At 44.6% G+C, this 20,598-nt stretch overlaps 1 protein-coding gene across 3 annotated transcripts in view; it reads right to left on the bottom strand.

Moving 5' to 3' along the window:
- The window catches only part of LOC137372303 (INO80 complex subunit D-like), a 93,177-nt gene extending 79,239 nt beyond the window's left edge, over nucleotides 1-13,938 (bottom strand). For 2 of the 3 annotated variants that reach the window (XM_068036109.1, XM_068036107.1), the window contains exon 1: nucleotides 13,786-13,929. The gene's annotated coding sequence lies outside the window, so the exon portion shown is untranslated. Of the gene's footprint in view, nucleotides 1-13,785 lie in introns of all 3 variants that reach the window. The other variant, XM_068036108.1, reaches the window with a different exon arrangement.
- Nucleotides 13,939-20,598: the final 6,660 nt, after the last annotated feature.

The following is a 20,598-nucleotide window of genomic DNA, read 5'->3' on the forward strand; positions in this document are numbered from 1 at the left end:
ATCCTTTTTTGAAGTGTGACCAAAATTGCAAGCAGATGCTGCCAGACCTGCTGAGTGAATCCAGCATTTCTTGTTTTTGTTCCCAAAGGAGTTCTGACTTGTGCATTATAAATCCAGTGTTCTGGCTATATATCTCAAAACTTTTGTTTGTACTGACTAATTTTACCACATTGTCTCGACACTGAGAAATATTTAGGAAACTGGTCCGCTCAGTAGGATTATCAGGTGAGCAGAACCCCAATATACCCCTCCCCCGCCACTGGCCATCGGAACCACTTCTCCACCTCGCACTGCTCCCTTATGACTCTGCATAAAACATACCTCTTTGACCAAGATTTTGGTCACCAGTCCAAATATCTCATGTGGCTAGGTGTCAAATTTTATCTGATAATGCTCCTGTGAAACGCTTTGGGACATTTTCCTATGTTAAAGGTGTATATAAATGCAAGTTGTTGCTGGATGAAGTATCCAGTGGCTACCAGTAACTGTGCATTCACATTTCAACAGGAGCCTATGTCTTCAGGACAGCAAGGGAGAAAATCAATTTAAAAATATGTCACTGCCGAACTGGGAAATTCCTTAAGTCACTATATTACATAGCAGATGCTACACAGTTATGACGCACGATTCATGCAGTGAATGAAACCATCCATGTAACATTTTTCAGTGAGTTCTACCCTCTTGGATTTGCAGTTCATAATTCCATGATTATAGTGCGGGCTCAGTTGGTAAATCTGCTGCATCCCGTTCGTTAAATTCCAGCACCACATCACACAGGCTTTGGGGAATGTGGAAAGCAGCCTTCCGGTGTGGGTTTTTCAGTGTGGGTTTTCCAGTATTTGGTCATCCTGTTTAGATTTCTGGATCACTGGGCTCCAATTGGAGTCATTGTGTTTAACATTATAATCCTTGCTCGACATGTGTTTCAGCTTTGGTGGGACTGTGTCAGCTTTGAATTACATCTATATATTGTGCTGATCTGGAGCAAGGCCAGAGAGAGATTTGAACACAAGGAAAAGCATGCAGATATCCTGATTGATCAACAAGACTTGCATTTATATAGCACCTTTAACATAGTAGAATGTCCCAAGACGCTTCACATTGTTATTTAATTATTATTTAATTTGTGCGCATTCCTGGTCTACCTGCGATTCACCTGACACCTCCACTTCTAACTCGGTTGCCACCCAGCACTACTATTTCTACCACTAATATCTGGAAAGAAGCCCCACACATCAGTCGCCCACCTTAGTGATCTCCTCATCCAATACAATGGACCACATTAGTGCTGTTTAGAGACCATCTTAAAACTACCTCAAGGTAAACAAACAGGAAATTACAGCCAGAAAGAGGAATCACACTCTTGAACGTTGAACCATTGACCCGACGAACGACATATTACACCTGCCTGAGATCTTCTACACAAGCTGCAGACTAAAGAAAGATCCTAGCATTGCAATGATAATGGAAAATTGCAGTGATGCATCAACACTGCTTGGTTTTATTTGCTTTCCAGCAACTGTGCATTAAGTGGTCACTCTTCATGAAAGCATCTAGGCAATTTGTGTTGGTGTGCTATTTATCCAAGCAACTAAAAGAACTTGCATTTATGTAGTTCCTTTCACAACCTCAGGCCGATCACAGCCAATCGAGTACTTTTGAAATGCAGGAAAAGCAGCAGCCAATTTGTGCGTAGTAAGATCCCACAATCAGCAATGCGATAATAGCCAGATCATCTGTTTGTAGATATTGGTTGAAGGACAAATACTGGACTGGACACCTAGGAGAACTCTCCTGCTCCTCTTCAAAATAGTACCATGGGATCTTTTACACCCACCTGAGAGGGCAAATGGGGCCTTGGTTTAACATCTCAAATGAAAAACATGACTTGAGAGTGCAGCACCCATGGTACTGGCACTGGGAGTGTCAGCCTAGCTTTTGCGCTTAAATCTCTGAAATGGGACTTGATCCCACAAGCTTCTGGCTCAGAGATAAGAGTGTGACCCACTGAACCACAGTTGACACGATCCCCAGTATGCCCTTTTGCAGTGAAACCTTGGGAGCAACTTCATCAGATAGGAATAGGAAAAAAACACATCAATCGATCATTTTCATTAGTACCTACATAGGCACACTGGGAAAAGTGGACAAGCTAGCAATAACTTGAAGACACTGACTTCAAATTTGCATCTAGTAAATTAAACATTTCAACCGTCATTTTCAAAATAAATGTCACGCTTTAAAGTATTACAACTGCAAATGATTTAGATGGGAGAGGATAATACAAAACTTTCGTAAACGATCTGCTCAAACGGAGCCTTCCAGCCTTAGAGTCAGGGTTATACAGCACAGAAACAGGCCCTTCAGCCCATCATGTCTGTGCCGGCCATCAAGCACCGAGCTATTCTAAACCTATTTTCCAGCACTTGGCCCGTAGCCTTGTATGCTTTGGCATTTCAAGTGCTCATCTAAATACTTCTTAAATGTTGTGAGGGTTCCTGCCTCTACCACCCCTTCAGGCAACGTGTTCTAGATTCAAACCACCCTCTGGGTGAAAACATTTTTCTTCAAATCCCCTCAACCTCCTGCCCCTTACCTTAAATCTATGCCCCCGGTTACTGACACCTCCGCTAAGGGAAAAAGTTTCTTCCTATGTACCCTATCTATGCCCCTCATAATTTTGTATACCTCAATCAGGTCCGCCCTCAGCCTTCTCTGCTCCAAGGAAAACAACCCTAGCCTATGCAGTCTCTCTTCATAGCTGAAATGCTCCAGCCCAGGCAACATCCTAGTGAATCTCCTCTGCACCCTCTCCAGTGCAATCACATCCTTCCTATCGTGTGGTAACCAGAACTGTACACAGTACTCCAGCTGTGGCCTAACTAGCGTTTTATACAGCTCCATCAGAACCTCCCTGCTCTTATATTCTATGCCTCGGCTAATAAAGGCAAGAATCTCATATGCCTTCCTAACTACCTTATCTACCTGTACTGCTGCCTTCTGAGATCAATGGACAAGTACACCAAGGTCCCTCTGTACTACCTAGGGTCCTACAACCCATTGTATATACCCTTGCCTTGTTAATCCTCCCAAAATGCATCACCTCACACTTCTCAAGATTAAATTCCATTTGTCACTGCTCTGCCCATCTTACCAGCCCATCTATATTGTCCTGTAATCTAAGGCTTTCCTCCTCACTATTTATGACACCACCGATTTTTGTGTCACCTGCAAACTTACTGATCATATCTCCTATGTTCACATCTAAATCATTAATGTACATGACAAACAGCAAGGGTCCCAGCAACAATCCCTGTGGTACACCACTGGTCACAGACTTCCAATCGCAAAAACAACCCTCAACCATCACCTTCTGCCTCCTGCCACTAAGCAAATTTTGGATCCAATTTGCCAAATTGGCCTGGATCCCATGGGCTCTTACTTTCTTGACCAATCTCCCATGCGGGACCTTATCAAAAGCCTTACTGAAGTCCATGTAGACTACATCAACTGCTTTATCCTCATCTACACACCTAGTCACCTCCTCGAAAAATTCAATCAAGTTTGTTAGGCATGATCTCCCCCTGACAAAGCCATGCTGACTATCCTTGATTAATCCTTGCCTCTCCAGTGGAGATTAATCCTGTCCCTCATAATATTTTCCAATAGTTTCCCTATGTTAGACTCACCGGCCTGAAATTATCTGGTTTATCCCTGCTACCCTTCTTGAACACCCTTGATTGACAGCAGCGGGAAGAGGGAGTGTGGGGGGTTAACAGGCGGATGAGTGCCTGTGGCGGGAGGAGGGGAAAGAGGGCACACACGGGGGAAGGGGAAGACAGCTTGCGCGCAAGTGAGCACGAGCGACAGATATTAAGTTACACACAGACACAGACAGAAAGCAGATGCACACACTACTGGTGAAACTGTCCTGGTTGCTAACTATCTCGATTGATGTGAAACCTGCACTCCTCTTACTGCTGTGTTTGGTACTTCCTCCTTGATGACAGGGCACGTGGTGTAAAAATAATAGAAAAACTAAAATAAATTATTGCTAAAAATATAATAGGCTGCAAGGCATGGTTACTTATCTCAGCCAGAGCCAGTACTGAGACTAAGCACTTTTCCACAATGGAGCTGTAGAGGGGAGCATGGAAAGAGGAATCTCACTGCCCCTCTGTTGAATACCACCTAGAGACCAGTAATAGTGATTGCCTGGGAAGGAAATGCTTTCCCTCTCATTACAAAGGGACCAAGCAATGGGTGCGGCAGAAGATATGAAACATTGCAGGGAAAGTTTTACCTTCAAAGTTAATTATTTTTTGGGAGTGAGTTTCCAAGTCAGCTTTTTTTTTTAGTTTTTTTTTAAGAGATACAGCACTGAAACAGGCCCTTCGGCCCACCGAGTCTGTGCCGACCATCAACCACCCATTTATACTAATCCTACACTAATCCCATATTCCTACCACATCCCCACCTGTCCCTATATATTTCCCTACCACCTACCTATACTAGGGGCAATTTATAATGGCCAATTAACCTATCAACCTGCAAGTCTTTGGCATGTGGGAGGAAACCGGAGCACCCGGAGGAAACCCACGCAGACACAGGGAGAACTTGCAAACTCCGCACAGGCAGTACCCAGAATCGAACCCGGGCCCCTGGAGCTGTGAGGCTGCGGTGCTAACCACTGCGCCACTGTGCCGCCCAAGCTAGAAGAATTGTGGATCATCTGTGCTGCCCTGACTCTCAACATTGCAGGAAAACTATCCAACGATTGCATCAGACAGGGTAAGAGACTGGTGAGATTGGGCAGGTTAACCTGCGGACCAGGTAATGGCCAGCACAGATGATCTGCGATGCTCCCAGACACTGCGTGGTATAAAAAAAGTAACACTGTTGGTGATACTTCTTTGAGACCTATGGCCATACAACACAGCAATGTGTACCACGGACTGTACATTCAGCATGAGCCCAGAATCATAAAACATTTACGGCACAGAAATAGGCCACATGGACCATCGTGTCTGTGCCGGCAGAAAATAAAAGGGCAACCCAGCCTAATCCCACTTTCCAGCATTTGGTCCATAGCCCTGCAGGATACAGCACTTCAGGTGCACCTTTTAAATGAGTTGAGGCTTTCTGCCTCTACCACCCTTTCAGTCTGTGAGTTCCAGACTCCCACCACCCTCTGGGTGAAAAAGGTTTTCCTCATCTCCCCCGATGTTAGTCTACCAATTGCTTTAAATCTATACCCCCAAGTCACTGACCTCTCTGCTAAGAGAAATAGGTCCTTCCCATCTACTCTATCCAGGCCCCTCACAATTTTGAACATCTCAATCAAATCTCTCCTCAGCCTCCTGTGTTCCAAGGAGAACAACCCCAGCCTATTCAATCTTTCCTCATAGCTGCATTTTTCCAGTCCTAACAACATCCTTGTAAATCACCTAGGTACCCTCCAGTGCAATTACATCCTTTCTGTAATGAGGTGACCAGTACTGCTAACAGTACTCAAATTGTGGCCTAACCAATGATTTGAACAGCTCCAGCATAACCTCCCTGCTCTTATATTCTATGCCTCGGCTAATAAAGGAAAGGATTCCATATGCCTTCTTAACCACCTTTTGGCCCCCCCTGCTACCTTCTGTGATCAATGGACAAGTACACCAAGGTCCCTCTGTACTACCTAGGGTCCTACAACCCATTGTATGTGGACATACATTCCAAGGTCCCTCACTTCCTCTACACCTCTCTCAGTAACCTCCCATTTATTGTGAATTCCTTTGCCTTGTTTGACCTCCCCAAATGCATCACCTCACACTTCTCTGGGTTGAATTCCATTTGCCACTTTTCTGCCCACCTAACCAGTCTATTGATATCTTCCTGCCGTCTACAGCTATCCTCCTCGCTCCCAACCACGAAGCCAATTTTTGCATCATCTGCAAACTTCTTGATCATTCCTCCTACATTTACGTCCAAATCATTAATATATACCACAAAGAGCAGGGAACCTAGTACTGAGCCCTGCAGAACCCCACTGGAAGAGCCTTCCAGTCACAAAAACACCGGTCAACAACTACCCTTTGTTTCCTGCCACAGAGTCAATTTTGTATCCAGCTAGCTACATTCCCCTGGATCCCATGGGCTCTAGGATGGTTCATCCTGAAATGGGAACAAGAAGCTAGTTAAAACACAAGGGTGCACCTCAAGCTTTAAATCAAGCCCTCCAGCATGAATCACGGTGTAACATTCACTGCACCAATAATGAACAGGCTGTGGCACAAGTGTGGAGAGGCAGTAGCTGAGCGCAGTCTCGGAATGGGGGTTTCTGCTGCACATAAACTATTACTCACTGAGGCAATATTATTAGTTAACAAAACACTCCAGGATGAAACTAAAATCTGCAGCTGATGCATCTGATCACTGTCTGTAAAATACACCATACTGAAACTTGATCCATTGCCAACTTTGCTTCCTATGGAGTCACAAGGGCTAATTGGGTTTTCTTCGGTGCCAAGATAATATGCCTGGTGACCAGTAAATCCTCTGTGTAAGACTTGGTATTCAGGCAGCTGAGCCAGATCAGTCCCCAATACTGAGAGCACCACTGATGTTTGACCAGACTGGTTCATTAACGGATCCTTGAATTCTTCCCACTTAGCTCCAGATTTTCCTGCAAACCAACATCCTAACAAGTCTGATGGTCCTACCAGAAGAACGTCAGCATTCAGTGGTAATAGGCTCGGTGGTTTTAGATAGCTGGATCATATTCTTTCCATGAAAGAAAGACAGGACTTGCATCTATATAGAGCCATGCACAACCTCAGGACGTTGCAAAAACACTTTTAAGGCCAATGAAGCACTTTTGAGGTGTCGTCATTGTTATAGGAAACGCAGCAGCCAATTTGCACACAGCAAGATCCCACAAGCAGCAGTGAAATAATGATCAAATAATCTGTTTAATTAAGGTTGATTGAGGGATAAATGCTGGCCAGACATCTGAAAGACAGCACTTCCAACTGCGCAGCTGTCCATCAGTATACTGAATTGGAGTGTTAGCTTGGATTATGTGTTCAAGTCTCTGGAATGGGACTAGAACCCACAATCTTCTGACTCGGAGGCAACAGTACTACTTCTGAGCTACTGCTGAATACAAGAAATTATTGTGCCCTTGCCTTTAGGACCCAGCCTCTCCCCCCGCTACCCGTTCTTTCCACTCCTTCTTGAGATGCAGAGCCACACTGCCTCCCACTTCCCTTTACAGTCCATAATTGTATAGGGCCTGAAGCATTGCAAAGCACACCGCAGTTTATTCAAATATTAAGACTTTCAGTACCAACCCATCCTTAGTGTTGGTATGCCAACTTGTCATGGCATGGGGTACAGCATGTGGGAGTGGTGCCCAAAGTCAATAGGGGGAAGGTACTGAGTAAAAGATTACAGAGGTACAGAAGAATCTGGCAAGTGAAAAAGCAAAAGTTAGTTTTGGTTACTCAATGGGAAAAGACACTGAAGGTTGTACCAGTGAAATGTAGAGCTCAAGGTCTCAGGGTCTCCTGGTTAGAGGGGTGGAAACAGAATTCCTCTCTGCACATGTATGGAGGCGCTGGGTGTAGACAGGATCTGTTCACAGTTGAATGGCCTGCCAACATTCACCATCTAGAATCCACTGAGAAATCTCAGGGTGAGAATGACAACAGTGGTACCATAGCCCAGTAAGAGTCGGAGCTGTTAGTCATGGCTCAGTGGGTAGCACTCTCACCTGAGACAGAAGATTGTGGGTTCAAATCCCAATTCAGAAACATGAACCCAAAATCTAGACTAACACTCCCAGTACTGAGGAACTGCTGCACTCACAGAGGTGCCGTCTTTCAGATTAGACGCCAAATTGAGGCCCCGTCTGCCCTCTCAGATGGATGCAAAAGATTCCTTGGCACTACCAAGAGGAACAGGGGAGTTCAGTTCTGATGAAAGGTCACAGACCTGAAATGTTAACGCTGTTTCTTTCTCCACACATGCTGCCAGACCTGCTGAGTATTTCCAGCACTTTGTTTTTATTTCAGATTTCCAGCATCCGCAGTATTTTGCTTTTATTAAGCTGATCATGTATCCACTTGACAAGCAGTTTGAAAACTTTATAGGACATGCACTCATCACTGTCAAAAAGTCTCTTTTCCCATTGGGACAATACCCTTATCAGTTAGTGGAACATCAAACTCACTAAAGATTGGCTACAACTACAATAACTTACATTTATATAGCACCTTTAATGTAGCAAAACCCCCAAAGTGCTTCACAAGAGCATTATTTATCAAAATTTGACAGAGCCACAGGAGATATCAGGACAAATGAGCAAAATTTGGTCAAAGAGGTAAGTTTTAAGGAGCATCTTAAAGGAAGATAAAGAGGTAGCGAGACGGAGAGATTTTGGGTGGGAATTCCAGGTCAGCTGAAGGAGCCATGAAAATTGGGGATGCACAAGAGGCCAGAATTGGAGGAGCACGGGGATCTCACAGGGTTGTGAGGCTGGAGGAAGTTAGAGATAGGGAGGGGCGAGGCCATGGATGGACTTGAATACCAGGATAAAAATTTTAAAACTGAGGCATTGCTAAAGTGGGAGCAAGAGTAGATCGGCAGACACGGGGTGATGGATGAAAGGATCTTGGTGCGAGCGAAGAATCAGGAAACAGAGTTTGGAATTAACTGAAGTTTATGGAGGGTGGAAGATGGGAGGCTGGTAAGAAAACTATTGGCAGAGTCAAATCTAGAGATAACATGGATGAGAGTTTGAAAAAAAAAGACACAGTTATAGTGTTTCATTTTATCCAGACTTCGCACTAACATCGCTTCCCAGTGCTGCTTTCACGCAAATTCAAATCACAGTGAGAAACAACTGGCAATGATTCAAAGCTCTCCTCTGACCTTCCTCCCCCTTGGCACTTCTAGATGCAAATCTACGACGACAAGTGACTGCCCAATTTTAATAACTTTTTGAAAACATTAACAAAGCAGGGCAGAACACAATGTGAGCCCACAGCAGAATACAGCTAACAAGGCACTGGATTTACTTCTTAAGGTTGCATGGTTTCTCCCACCACATTTTCTTCTATTCTCAGAGTGTGCTGACCCTTTTCCTGTGGTGAGGGAGTCCAGAACAAGAAGGTAGAACCTTACAATTAGAGCTAGGTCATTCAATGTTGATATCAAGAAGCACTTCTCCACACAAAGGGGAGCAGAAATCTGGAACTTTGTCCCTCCAAAATGCTGTTGAGGCGGGGGGCAATTGAAAATTTCAAAACTGAGATCGACAGATTATTAGGCACGGGTACTAAAGGTTATGAAACCGCAGCGGGCAAATGGAGTTAAAATACTGATCAGCTATGATCTAACTGAATGGTGGCACAGACACAAGGTGCTGGATGGCCTACACATGTTCCTATAACCCATGCTGTGGCATGGTTCTATGGACAATGGCAGACCACCAGAACTTCACCCAAATAAAAGCAAAATACTGCGGATGCTGGAAATCTGAAACAAAAACAAGAAATGCTGGAATCACTCAGCAGGTCTGGCAGCATCTGTGGAAAGAGAAGCAGAGTTAACGTTTCGGGTCAGTGACCCTTCTTCGGAAGAAGGGTCACTGACCCGAAACGTTAACTCTGCTTCTCTTTCCACAGATGCTGCCAGACCTGCTGAGTGATTCCAGCATTTCTTGTTTTTGTTTCAGAACTTCACCCAAGTTGCTTTTCCTCACATTTCAGCTTGCACAACAAATATCTGCAGGCTATTTGACTGCAGGGTGAAGCTACAGCCAGTCTACCTCTCGCTCAATACCCTCACATGTTGCACATTCCAGTAGGGTGCTTGCTGAACAGCAATATAGAAGTGTCTCCAGTTCAAGCACAGACTGCGTCGTCAGATTGGGCTGGCACTATACGAGTGGATTCAAGGGATCTCACAAGGAGAAATAATCATCTCAGGCAACAATGAATGGGACTACCCAACAAACCTTTTGTTTTAACTTGAAATCTGATATGAAAACACGCAGGTTTGCTTAAGCGCTAATTCTTTTTTGATCGTGGTCATGCACCGTGGGCCAGGAGTAAATTTAAGACAAATGTTAGAGATGCAGCAAAGTTCCCAATGGCTCAGCTGGTGATGCCACTATGCAACAGAGCTGTATGGACCACAAGGTGCCAGGTTCGATTTCCAACCTTGGAGAAATCAGCTATCAGTTGAGGTGACAGCATGACAATGAAAATTATCAAATTGAGAACCTTGCTTTACGATAAAATGGAACTCAACTGACCTAACCATCGAATCATACAGCACAAAAGGAGCCTATTTGGCCCTTCGGGCCTGTGCCAGCTCTTTGAAAGATCTATCCAAGCAGTTAAACTGATGCAAGCACAGAATTCAGACATACAGCCTCACGCTAAATGCATATCACCACCAGTCCAAATACCACATGGAAGGGGCTTATCAAATCCGCTTTTTTTTTAAATAATTGGACCCACCTATGTCTTGTGCATAAGGCTCCTAAAGGATAACTGAGATCAGAAATGATTTCATTATCAATTTTCTGTCCTTCTTGTTTATGGGGGGGGGGGGGGGGGGGGGGGGAAAAGAGAGACAGATGATCCACCTAATGTTCCCAAAACACCACTGACCTCCGTCCCCCAACACTTCACTATCTCCGCCCCTACAGCCTGGCCAAGATGGGAAACCTATAAGCAAGAGCCCACATCCCACTACTCCTTGTAACAGCACGTTGATACAACAAGCAATCGTATACAAGTGGGCCACCAAATGCTTTATTTAACTTCAGCACCTCTTGCAAAGAACAGCATCAAATCAGCATGTACATGAAACTGGTGTGCAACAGTGGCTTAAGAAATTGAGAGATCAATCAGCCTGCTAGGAAGTTACACGATGCATTATCTCCTTGCAGAATTTTCAGTGATGACTGCCACGTAGAACTGAAAAGTGAAGCATTGGTGTCATTTAAAACAATGGACAGATTTAGATCCTGATGACCCCACACAAAACCTCGTAGCACTGGACCAGGCAAGTAAAAAATATTATAGCTACTTCACCTCTGCACTTCAAACTCTCTTGTTTTCACAAAAATAACTTTAAAAAACTAACTCAGAGCTACTTAAAAATACACAGTGCCTTTAACTTAGTAAAATGTCCCAAAGTCCTTCACAGGACTGTTTAGAAACAAAATTTGTCACCAAGCCACAAAGGGGATATTGGAAAAGATGACCAAAAGCTTTTAAGGAGAGTCTTAATAAGGAAAGAGAGGCAGAGAGGTTTACAGAGGGAATTCCAGAGCTTATGGCCTAGGTAGCTGAAGTCAAGCTAATGGGCACAATGAAAACCAGGGATGTGTTAGTGGGCAGAACTGGAGGAACGCAGAGTTCAGGTGGCCGGGCTGGAGAAGATTACAGAGGTAGGAAAGGGGCAAAGCTATGGAGGGATTTGAAAACAAGGATGAGAATTCTAAGAATTCCAAGACAGTCCAGGAACTGACGTTGGTCAGGGAGCACAGGGGTGACGGGTGAACGGGACTTGGTGTGTAACAGAAGTAAAGGCGTCACCATAATATCAATGCATTCACTGGGTTGACATACGCAAGTAAATTACTAACAGGACATCATAAGACAGCAGGTGATATTTCTTAGTCTGTAAATGATACAACATCCTGGTTAAATGATGCAGTCACTGACTCCATTTGTGTACAGATACCATGCCAAAAACATCACAGCTGACTCCCATCGCCATTTATCATTCAAGCCACCATGCCAACTTTCTCTCCAATAAACTTCAATAAAAATTCAACCAAAGCATCTTTTAAGGCCTGAAGTTTTCTGTGCAACATAAGATCTGAAATGAGACCCGTGTACAATCTGTACTCTAATCAGACAGACTGGCTCACTTAACACACACCACCATCCCAACAGTTGTTTCTGTTGATTAATCCGCACAGCTTTAAACAAAGGCATGGTGAAAGAAAATTGAAATTCGCACAACATATTGAGCAGACAGAAACGTTCATTTACCAATAAAGAGGTCCAGCACTCTATATGCACTTTCCCATTAAAAGACTTATACATTTCAGCAAGTATAACAAAGACGTACACACTAAGATGTATTCTGCATCATTACAATTAAAAATTGAAGTACAAGAATACTGCAGTGTGAAAGATTTCCCTGTACAATTATAATGGGATCAAACTCTCTCTCTCATTGTAAAGAACATCTATTCTCCTGTAAGATAGCACTCTTCAAGATCTATGTGCAACTATAACAGGAATATTTCTTGCTATGATCTGGTATAACTGAAAGGTGGATCTCTGTCTGACTCTCCCTACAAAATATATGTGCATTTATTAAGCAGCCATCTCAAAGATGTGTGTAAAATTATATAACTGTATGGTAGATGTTGAGAGGCTGTTTCCCTGGCTGTATAGTACTCAGGGGTCAGAGTTTCAGCAAAAGAGGTCAGCCATTTAGGACTAAGATGAGAGAAATGTCTTCACTCACAGGGTTGTGTCTTTGGAATTCTCTACCGCAGAGGGCTGTCGATACTCAGACATTAAGTATACAAAAGACTGAGATTGCTAGATTTTTGGGCACTAAAGGAATCAAGGGATATCAGGATGGAGTTGATGCTGAAGTTCAGCCGTGCTCTCACTGAATGGCGGAGCAAGCTCGTAGGGCAGAATAGCCACTCCTGCTATTTCTCATGAGGAAGACACATTTTTAACTGCAGTGGACATCTCTGTGCATAAACTTCATCTGTGTGAGGGAGCCCTAATATAAAGATAAGGGAGATCTCTTCATAACTAAGATTCAGAGGTATACAAGTATAAGGTGGACCTTGCAGCATGGCTAAAGTCTGTATGTACATAATTATAAGGGAGATAACTGCAGAATGAAGGTCTGGAGGTATACAAGTATGAAAGAGATCACTCTGTATAACCAAAGTCTGTATGTATATAAAATATGAGGACGATCTCTGTATAATTAAGGTCTGTTGGGTGCAAATACAAGGGAGATGTCCAAAATGTGTGTTGAGCATCGCTGAGACATCTACAGATCTTGGATGTGTAACTGGAAAGGATCACTCTGTCTCAGTATAACTAAGATCTGTGGGTCTAGAATCTAACTATAAGCAGGTCGCTGCCTGCTCCATTAGACTGAGAGGGTGAAATCTGTGCCTCTAACCCAAGAACTATGCAGTTTAAGCCAGCCTCAGTGTGTGTGTGCCTGCAGACCGGCCTCTGCCCACAGGCACCGACAAATCCAACAGCCCTGCCTCCCTGCGGCCTGCGGACAAAGAAGCCGGGCCGGCTGACAGGCAGCGGGGCCGCCGGAGGCCCGCGCTCTTGGTTTCTCAAGCCGCCCTGGTGGGGCCTGGGCCGGTGGGGACCGGCCGCCTCCCTCAGGGGTCAGTGAGTGTGAAGTGGCCGCTCGGCACACAAAGGGAGGAGGAGGATGGGGAAGTTAGGCCGCAAGGCCTATGTCAGTGGCCAGAGGCTGAAAACCGTTCCAAAAATAACCCGAATTAAATCCATTAAAACACGCCCGGAGGCCTAGCCACCTCCCAGCACCGCCTCAGGCTACCACGGCCTAGCCACCACCTCCTCTTCCCTTGCCCTCCGCCTCGGATCGTCCGCTACCCGTCTCCCGGTCCCAACGCCGCATCGTCGACAATTTTTTTTTTTTTGGAAGTGGTGGAGAAGAAAACGAGCGAGAAAAAAAAAATCCCGAACCCACCTCTCGATCCCCGGTCTAAATTTGCAAACCGCCGCCCACCTCTGGGCGCCTAGTCCCGGGCGCCGCTTGCAAAGAGAGTCCGTGGATGTTCGAGGCCTGGGCTGTGGAGGCGCTGTGGCGGCCGCTTACCGTTGGCTGGCTGGCTCGCTGTGCTGGCCCGGCTGGCTCCGGGCTGCTAGAGGTGGGGGGGGATGGGCAGTTGGCCGCCACTGCGCACGCGCCTCCAGTCCGGGAGCGGCGGCTCGATGCCGCCGAGAGCGAAGGGGTCGGGCGGGCGCAGAATTGTTCGCTCGGTCGGCTTGCTTTTCTTTTCCCCACCCGAACCACCGCTAAACCCGCCCTCAACCAAGAAAAGAACAAGGAAGGAACGGCAGCAGAAAGATGGGTGGCCGACGCCTCCAACTCCGAAGCAGCGGGAGGAGTCGCTCAGGCTGCGCTAACTTGCATCAGTTCAGGCACTGCATTGAGAGAAACTGATTTGGTTTGCACTTTATGAAATGTAAAATTTGAACTCTTCTGGAATGTACTTTTACAGATGTTATGAATAAAGTATATTTTGGAAAAAAAAAGTGAGAAGGATGCAGGAAACTGAACACAGAAATAAAAGCAGTTTCTTACTGCTGAGCAATAAAAGTGGTGATGAGACCACAATCACCGGAAAGTAATCAAAATAATTAAGAAAGATTTATTATGTAAAGGTTAGGTTGTCATTTTTATTTCTCTTGTGGTTTTGAAACTTTACCACTATGTCTGTTATTTTAACACAAATCTGGGAGAAAAGGACATAGGTGTCAATCGGGCTAGTGCTTGGTTATTTCATTACGTTAATATAGTGTGGCTAAAAACCCAGTTAAACTACATTTACTGTATGGATATATATGTGACTGTATGTTTCTTTTGGGCCTCCTTATCTCGAGAGACAATGGATACGCGCCTGGAGGTGGTCAGTGGTTTGTGAAGCAGCGCCTGGAGTGGCTATAAAGGCCAATTCTGGAGTGACAGGCTCTTCCACAGGTGCTGCAGAGAAATTTGTTTGTCGGGGCTGTTGCACAGTTGGCTCTCCCCTTGCGCCTCTGTCTTTTTTCCTGCCAACTACTAAGTCTCTTCGACTCGCCACAATTTAGCCCTGTCTTTATGGCTGCCCGCCAGCTCTGGCGAACGCTGGCAACTGACTCCCACGACTTGTGATCAATGTCACACGATTTCATGTCGCGTTTGCAGACGTCTTTAAAGCGGAGACGTGGACGGCCGGTGGGTCTGATACCAGTGGCGAGCTCGCTGTACAATGTGTCTTTGGGGATCCTGCCATCTTCCATGCGGCTCACATGGCCAAGCCATCTCAAGCGCCGCTGACTCAGTAGTGTGTATAAGCTGGGGATGTTGGCCGCTTCAAGGACTTCTGTGTTGGAGATACGGTCCTGCCACCTGATGCCAAGTATTCTCCGAAGGCAGCGAAGATGGAATGAATTGAGACGTCGCTCTTGGCTGGCATACGTTGTCCAGACTGTATGTACCTGTGTATATATGCACACATGTATATATTATATATTGTGTAGGTATAAATGTAAGACTGATAGTATCTGTGTGTGTGTTTCTGTGTCAATGTGTCACGATTGCTTTTCAAGCGAATGTGAATTCAAAATGCTCTATTTCTATTTTGCCGTTCTCAGGTTTAAATTCAAATGGATGCACAGTTATATTTGTGATTTATAAAACTTATTGCAACTTACCTCTCTGGTTGTCTTTTAAAGCAGATCAGTTTTGATTAAAGTAAAAGCCTGTATTTCTATCATGCTTTTCGTATTTTCAGGACATCCTGAAGCACTTCGCAGACAATGAAGTGTGATCACTGATTCATGGGCAAACGTAACAGCCATTTTGCGCATAGCAAGATCCCACAAGCAGCAAGAACAATGACTAGTTGTTCAAGAAGAGGTGACTGTGCCAACCTGGTTGTTGAGAGAGAGTTGCAGTGATGTCGTGACTCACAACCACAGCTTCCCAGCCAATGAAGTACTTTCCAAGTGTAGTAATTTTTTTTCCCCCCAGAATTGTACTTTATTCATAAAATTTTTAAAGTACGTTACATAACAGTTCGAATTTGACATTATATAAAGTGTAATACAGATCAGTTTCTTTCAATACAGTACATGAGATCCCTCATGACACTTGCCATTACAAAATAGATTTACAATGTACATTTATATTTCATGTCAAACGTTCTCTAGTGCATACATCCCAAGGGGGTTTACATGTTTTCCGGTGGTATACTATGGCAGGAGGTCCTCACACAGTGGCCTTTCCCCTTCGAAGTGGAGTAATGCTGCCATGTAGGAAATGCAGCAGCTAATTTGCACACAGTAAGGTCTCACAAACAGCAGTGTGATAATGACCACACAACCTGTTTTAGTGATGTTGATTGAGAAATAAATGTTGGCCACGACACCAGAGTGGGACATCTCTGATTCAGAGGTGAGACTGCTACCAACTGAGCTGTAGCTGATGCTCTCAGCGGCTACTATACATCGGAGTATGTGTGCAACTCTTTGCAGCTAATAATACCTTGTCAGTGGACTGAAAATGGAGGCACTAGAAGATAGGTGGCACAGTGGCGCAGTGATTAGCACCACAGCCTCACAGCTCCAGCGACCCGGGTTCGGTTCTGGGTACTGCCTGTGCAGGGTTTGCAAGTTCTCCCTGTGACTGCGTGGGTTTCTGCCAGGTGCTCCAGTTTCCCCCCACAGCCAAAGACTTGCAGGGTGAGAGGTAAATTGGCCATTGTAAATTGCCCCTAGTGTAGGTAGGTGGTAGGAAAATTGAGGGAAGGTGGGGATGTGGTAGGGAATATGGGATTAATGTTTTTTTTTTATTAATGTAGGATTGGTATAAATGGGTGGTTGATGGTCGGCACAGACTCGGTGTGCCAAAGGGCCTGTTTCAGTGCTGTGACTCTATATATATATGCGGGATGCTCACTGGAAAACCAGTGGGGTTAGATATACAAGTGAGTTAAAGAGTTTTCCTCCCTAATAGAATATCAGTGACATTTCAGGAGTTCTTAATTTATACACAAGTCATAAATTTTCCCATATTTCATTCCTGGTAACACCGGGTCAGATCCAACATTTCTTGAAGTGTTGTCATGTCTAAGTCAATATTTCTTCAGCTTCTGTGTCACAAATCCAGGGCTCATCCTCTCTCCTCGGTTCTGGATCACCAAACTTATGTCCTGTGTCATGAAGATTCTTCCAGATCAATTGAGGTCTAACAACTCAGGAAAAGAATGATTACACCCAATCTGCAAGCTTACTAATGTCTTCATGTATTTTGTCACAAACTTTCTTTATACCACCCACCCCCCACCCTCCCCACCCCACAATTTGATGTCATCATCAAATTTTGAAACGGTGCTTCTGATTTCTGTCCAAATCGTTTATGTAAATTGTGAGCAACGGTGATCACAGCACCGATCCATATGGAACACCTCTTCCTACCTTTTGCCAGCTTGAGTAACTACTCTTGACCCCTTCTTTCTGGCTTCTGTTATGCTTAACTATCCATTCTGGTGCCTGTTCCCTGACTGCTGACCTTATTCATGAATCTACTATGTGGTACTTTATCGAAGGCCTTTTGAAAATCCAAATATATTACATCTACTGCATTACCCCTGTCTACCCTTGTTACTTCTTCAAAGAATTTAACAAGGCTGGCCAAACATGGGGCTGATCTTTACAAGTGCGCCGCAGTTTGTGGCGGCGCACTCTGATGGCGGTGTGTATCCTGTGTGGATGCGCCATGCCTGAGCCCCTGCGATATTACGCCTGGGGGCTGATTTAAATAGACGAGGCGGAGCGGCCGCCCCCCCATCCGTAGTGGGGGTGGCTGCTGTGTCCCTGGGAATGGCGCCCAGCGCCAGCGCGCAGGCACCAGCGCAATTTTCAAAGGGTTTTAAGCCCTTAGAATTACTTTTAATTTTTAAAGGTACATTATTCTGATTTTTTAAATTAAAAATTAATAAAGATATGGAGGCCCCCCCAACACCACCCCCCCCTCCCACCATGGTCATTTCAATGTCCGAAATGACCAACACTTGCCTTTTTCCCTACCCGAACCGCCCCCCCACCCAACCTTCTAACTTTTGCTCTTCAACCCCTTCCCACCATTCACACATCCAATAAAAATTGATTTCCCTGCTTCCCCACCCCTCCTGCCCTGAAAATTTTAGTGTTCCCCCCTCCCCACCAGGTTCTCGCCTCAGAACTCCATATGGAGTTCCGAAGGTGGGCAAAGGACGAACAGCGGCTGTAAAATCAGCGTGGGATGGGCACCGCCTGCAGGTAAGTTAATTTAAATATCATTAAGGTTCATTTTAATATGCAGATGAAGGGCCTACCACCAGGCGGCTGCACCACTTTCACACCTGCCACCGGGTAATATGCAGCAGGCCCTTCTCGACATCGCGGGTCGAGGCGGGCCTCTCCCCGTAGAATTTTACTGGCTTCCCTGCCACGACCCGTGGCGTTGAGGGACTGGTAAAATTCAGCCCATGATCTTTTGGAATCACGCTTGACTACTGTATTATATTTTCAGTTTCTTGATGTTACATCTTTGAGTAAAGATTCCATTATCTTTTCTACAACTGATGTTAAGCTAACTAATCTGTAGTTCCCTGCAGTTGCTCTATCTCCCTTTTTAAATATAGGAGTAACATTAGATATCTGCCAGCCTCCTGGCACTTTTTCTTTTTCTAATTAATTATTATATATATATGTAATAATGCCTTTGCTATCTCTTCCCTAACTTTTAATATGTGTGGAAGCAATCCATCTGGACATTGAATATTTAGTACATACAGTAGTTTGGAACAGCCTCTTGCAGCACAAGAGGAGCACATAACCTCACTTTGGTAATTATGAGAGCCAGGTTTCTGATCTAGCCCTGGATCTGTGAAGTAGAAGTGGTGAGTTACAATTGTGGGGATTTAAACCCAACTGAACCAAAAATCTAAAGCTGGCCCCAGACATCATTCTACATTTAGGCATGCCGAACACATTGTCCAACCCAATTAAACCTGGATTGTTGGAATTAAAAATTGGCAAACCCACAAAAAGCTATAATTAAACCCATTGGTTTATGGTGATCGAATAAAGCCAAATTCTGCTTTTATTGCATGGGATTCCTATGATTTGTACTTGTATCAAATTAGATGGTCCTATCACTATTTCTAAACCAGTAGATTCAATCATGATATTTGTGGATCAGTTTTGGAAGCAATGTGAATGGAATAGGTTTTCACTTTGCATTTTTTGCTGGGATAAGTAATTCTCTGGTCCATCAGTGTGGAAGGACATGCGACATTACTCCATCCATACTTCCTAAGTATGACACTTTGTTTCACATCCTCATAGCATGACCTCTTTGATCAAAAAGCTACTTTGGCAATGGTATGATTTCCTAACGTTATGATACAGGCTTATTACCAGGATAAATTAGCTTAAAGATAGAAGACTGATGAGAATAATTTTGCATCACAGAAAGCATGTGTTCAACTACAATGTTACATCGCATGTATAGCACAGAAACAGGCCATTCAGCTCAATTGCTTTAAGCTGGTGTTTATGCTCCACACAAAGCACCTTCCACCCTGCTTCTTCTGAACCTATCAACATATCCTTCTATTCCTTTCTGCCTCACATATTTATTAAGCTTGCCCTTAAGTGCAGCTTTAATGTTAGCCTCAACTGCTCCTGGCAGCTGGTTCCACATTCTCACCTCTCTCTGGGTAAAAACGTTTCTCCTGAATTCCCTGTTGGATTTATTTGTGACTGTGTTATATTTATGATCCCAACTTGCATTTAAATAGCACAATTAACATAAACATCTCAGGGTGTTCTTCACAGTTGTGTAATCAGACTAAAATGGACACTGAGCCAAATGAGTTATTAAGAGAAGTGACTAAAAGTTTGGTTAAAGAAGTAAGTTTAAAGGAGGAGAGAAAGGGGGGGGGAAGAGGTTTGGGGAAGGAATTCCAGTGCTTAATATTGACATTCTAGACTGGTTTCAGCCTGGAAGTCTTTTATATTCTAAGTAACTCATTGTTCAAATCATTGTGAACAGACCCTTGAAACCAGTTAATGTTTCAGCAGCTGTGCAAATATCTGGTGCTGGAGGCAGAGTTGACCTACAACAGCTACATGAATTTCTACAGCTTTCCGCAGATGCAAAGATGTTTGAGAATGCTTTGCAAGGTCATGGGAAGAGGAGACATTAAGCCAGGGAAGGGTTGAGAACATGGTCACAGGGAAAGCATCTTGAGGAGGCTTTCTGAAAGCCAGAAGTGAGATGGATGGAGGTCCATGGCACAGTGGCTGAAAAGGTGTTCGATGGTACTTAAGTGCATAACATGATGCAGGGTTGTGCAACAGGAGATTTGAGTTTGTTAGAGGTGAGACCATTGTAGTGCTTGAAGATGAAAGTCAAAGTCTTTTATTTTATTTTATTTAGAGATACAGCACTGAAGCAGGTCCTTCAGCCCACCAAGTCTGTGCCGACCATCAACAACCCATTTATACTAATCCTACACTAATCCCATATTCCTACCATATCCCCACCTGTCCCTATATTCCTCTACCACCTACCTATACTAGGGGCAATTTATAATGGCCAATTTACCTATCAACCTGCAAGTCTTTGGTGGTGGGAGGAAACCGGAGCACCCGGCGAAAACCCACGCAGACACAGGGAGAACTTGCAAACTCCGCACAGGCAGTACCCAGAATTGAACCCGGGTCGCTGGAGCTGTGAGGCTGCGGT

The sequence above is a fragment of the Heterodontus francisci genome, chromosome 7, assembly GCF_036365525.1.
Source record: "Heterodontus francisci isolate sHetFra1 chromosome 7, sHetFra1.hap1, whole genome shotgun sequence".
Classification (NCBI taxonomy): Eukaryota; Metazoa; Chordata; class Chondrichthyes; order Heterodontiformes; family Heterodontidae; genus Heterodontus; species Heterodontus francisci.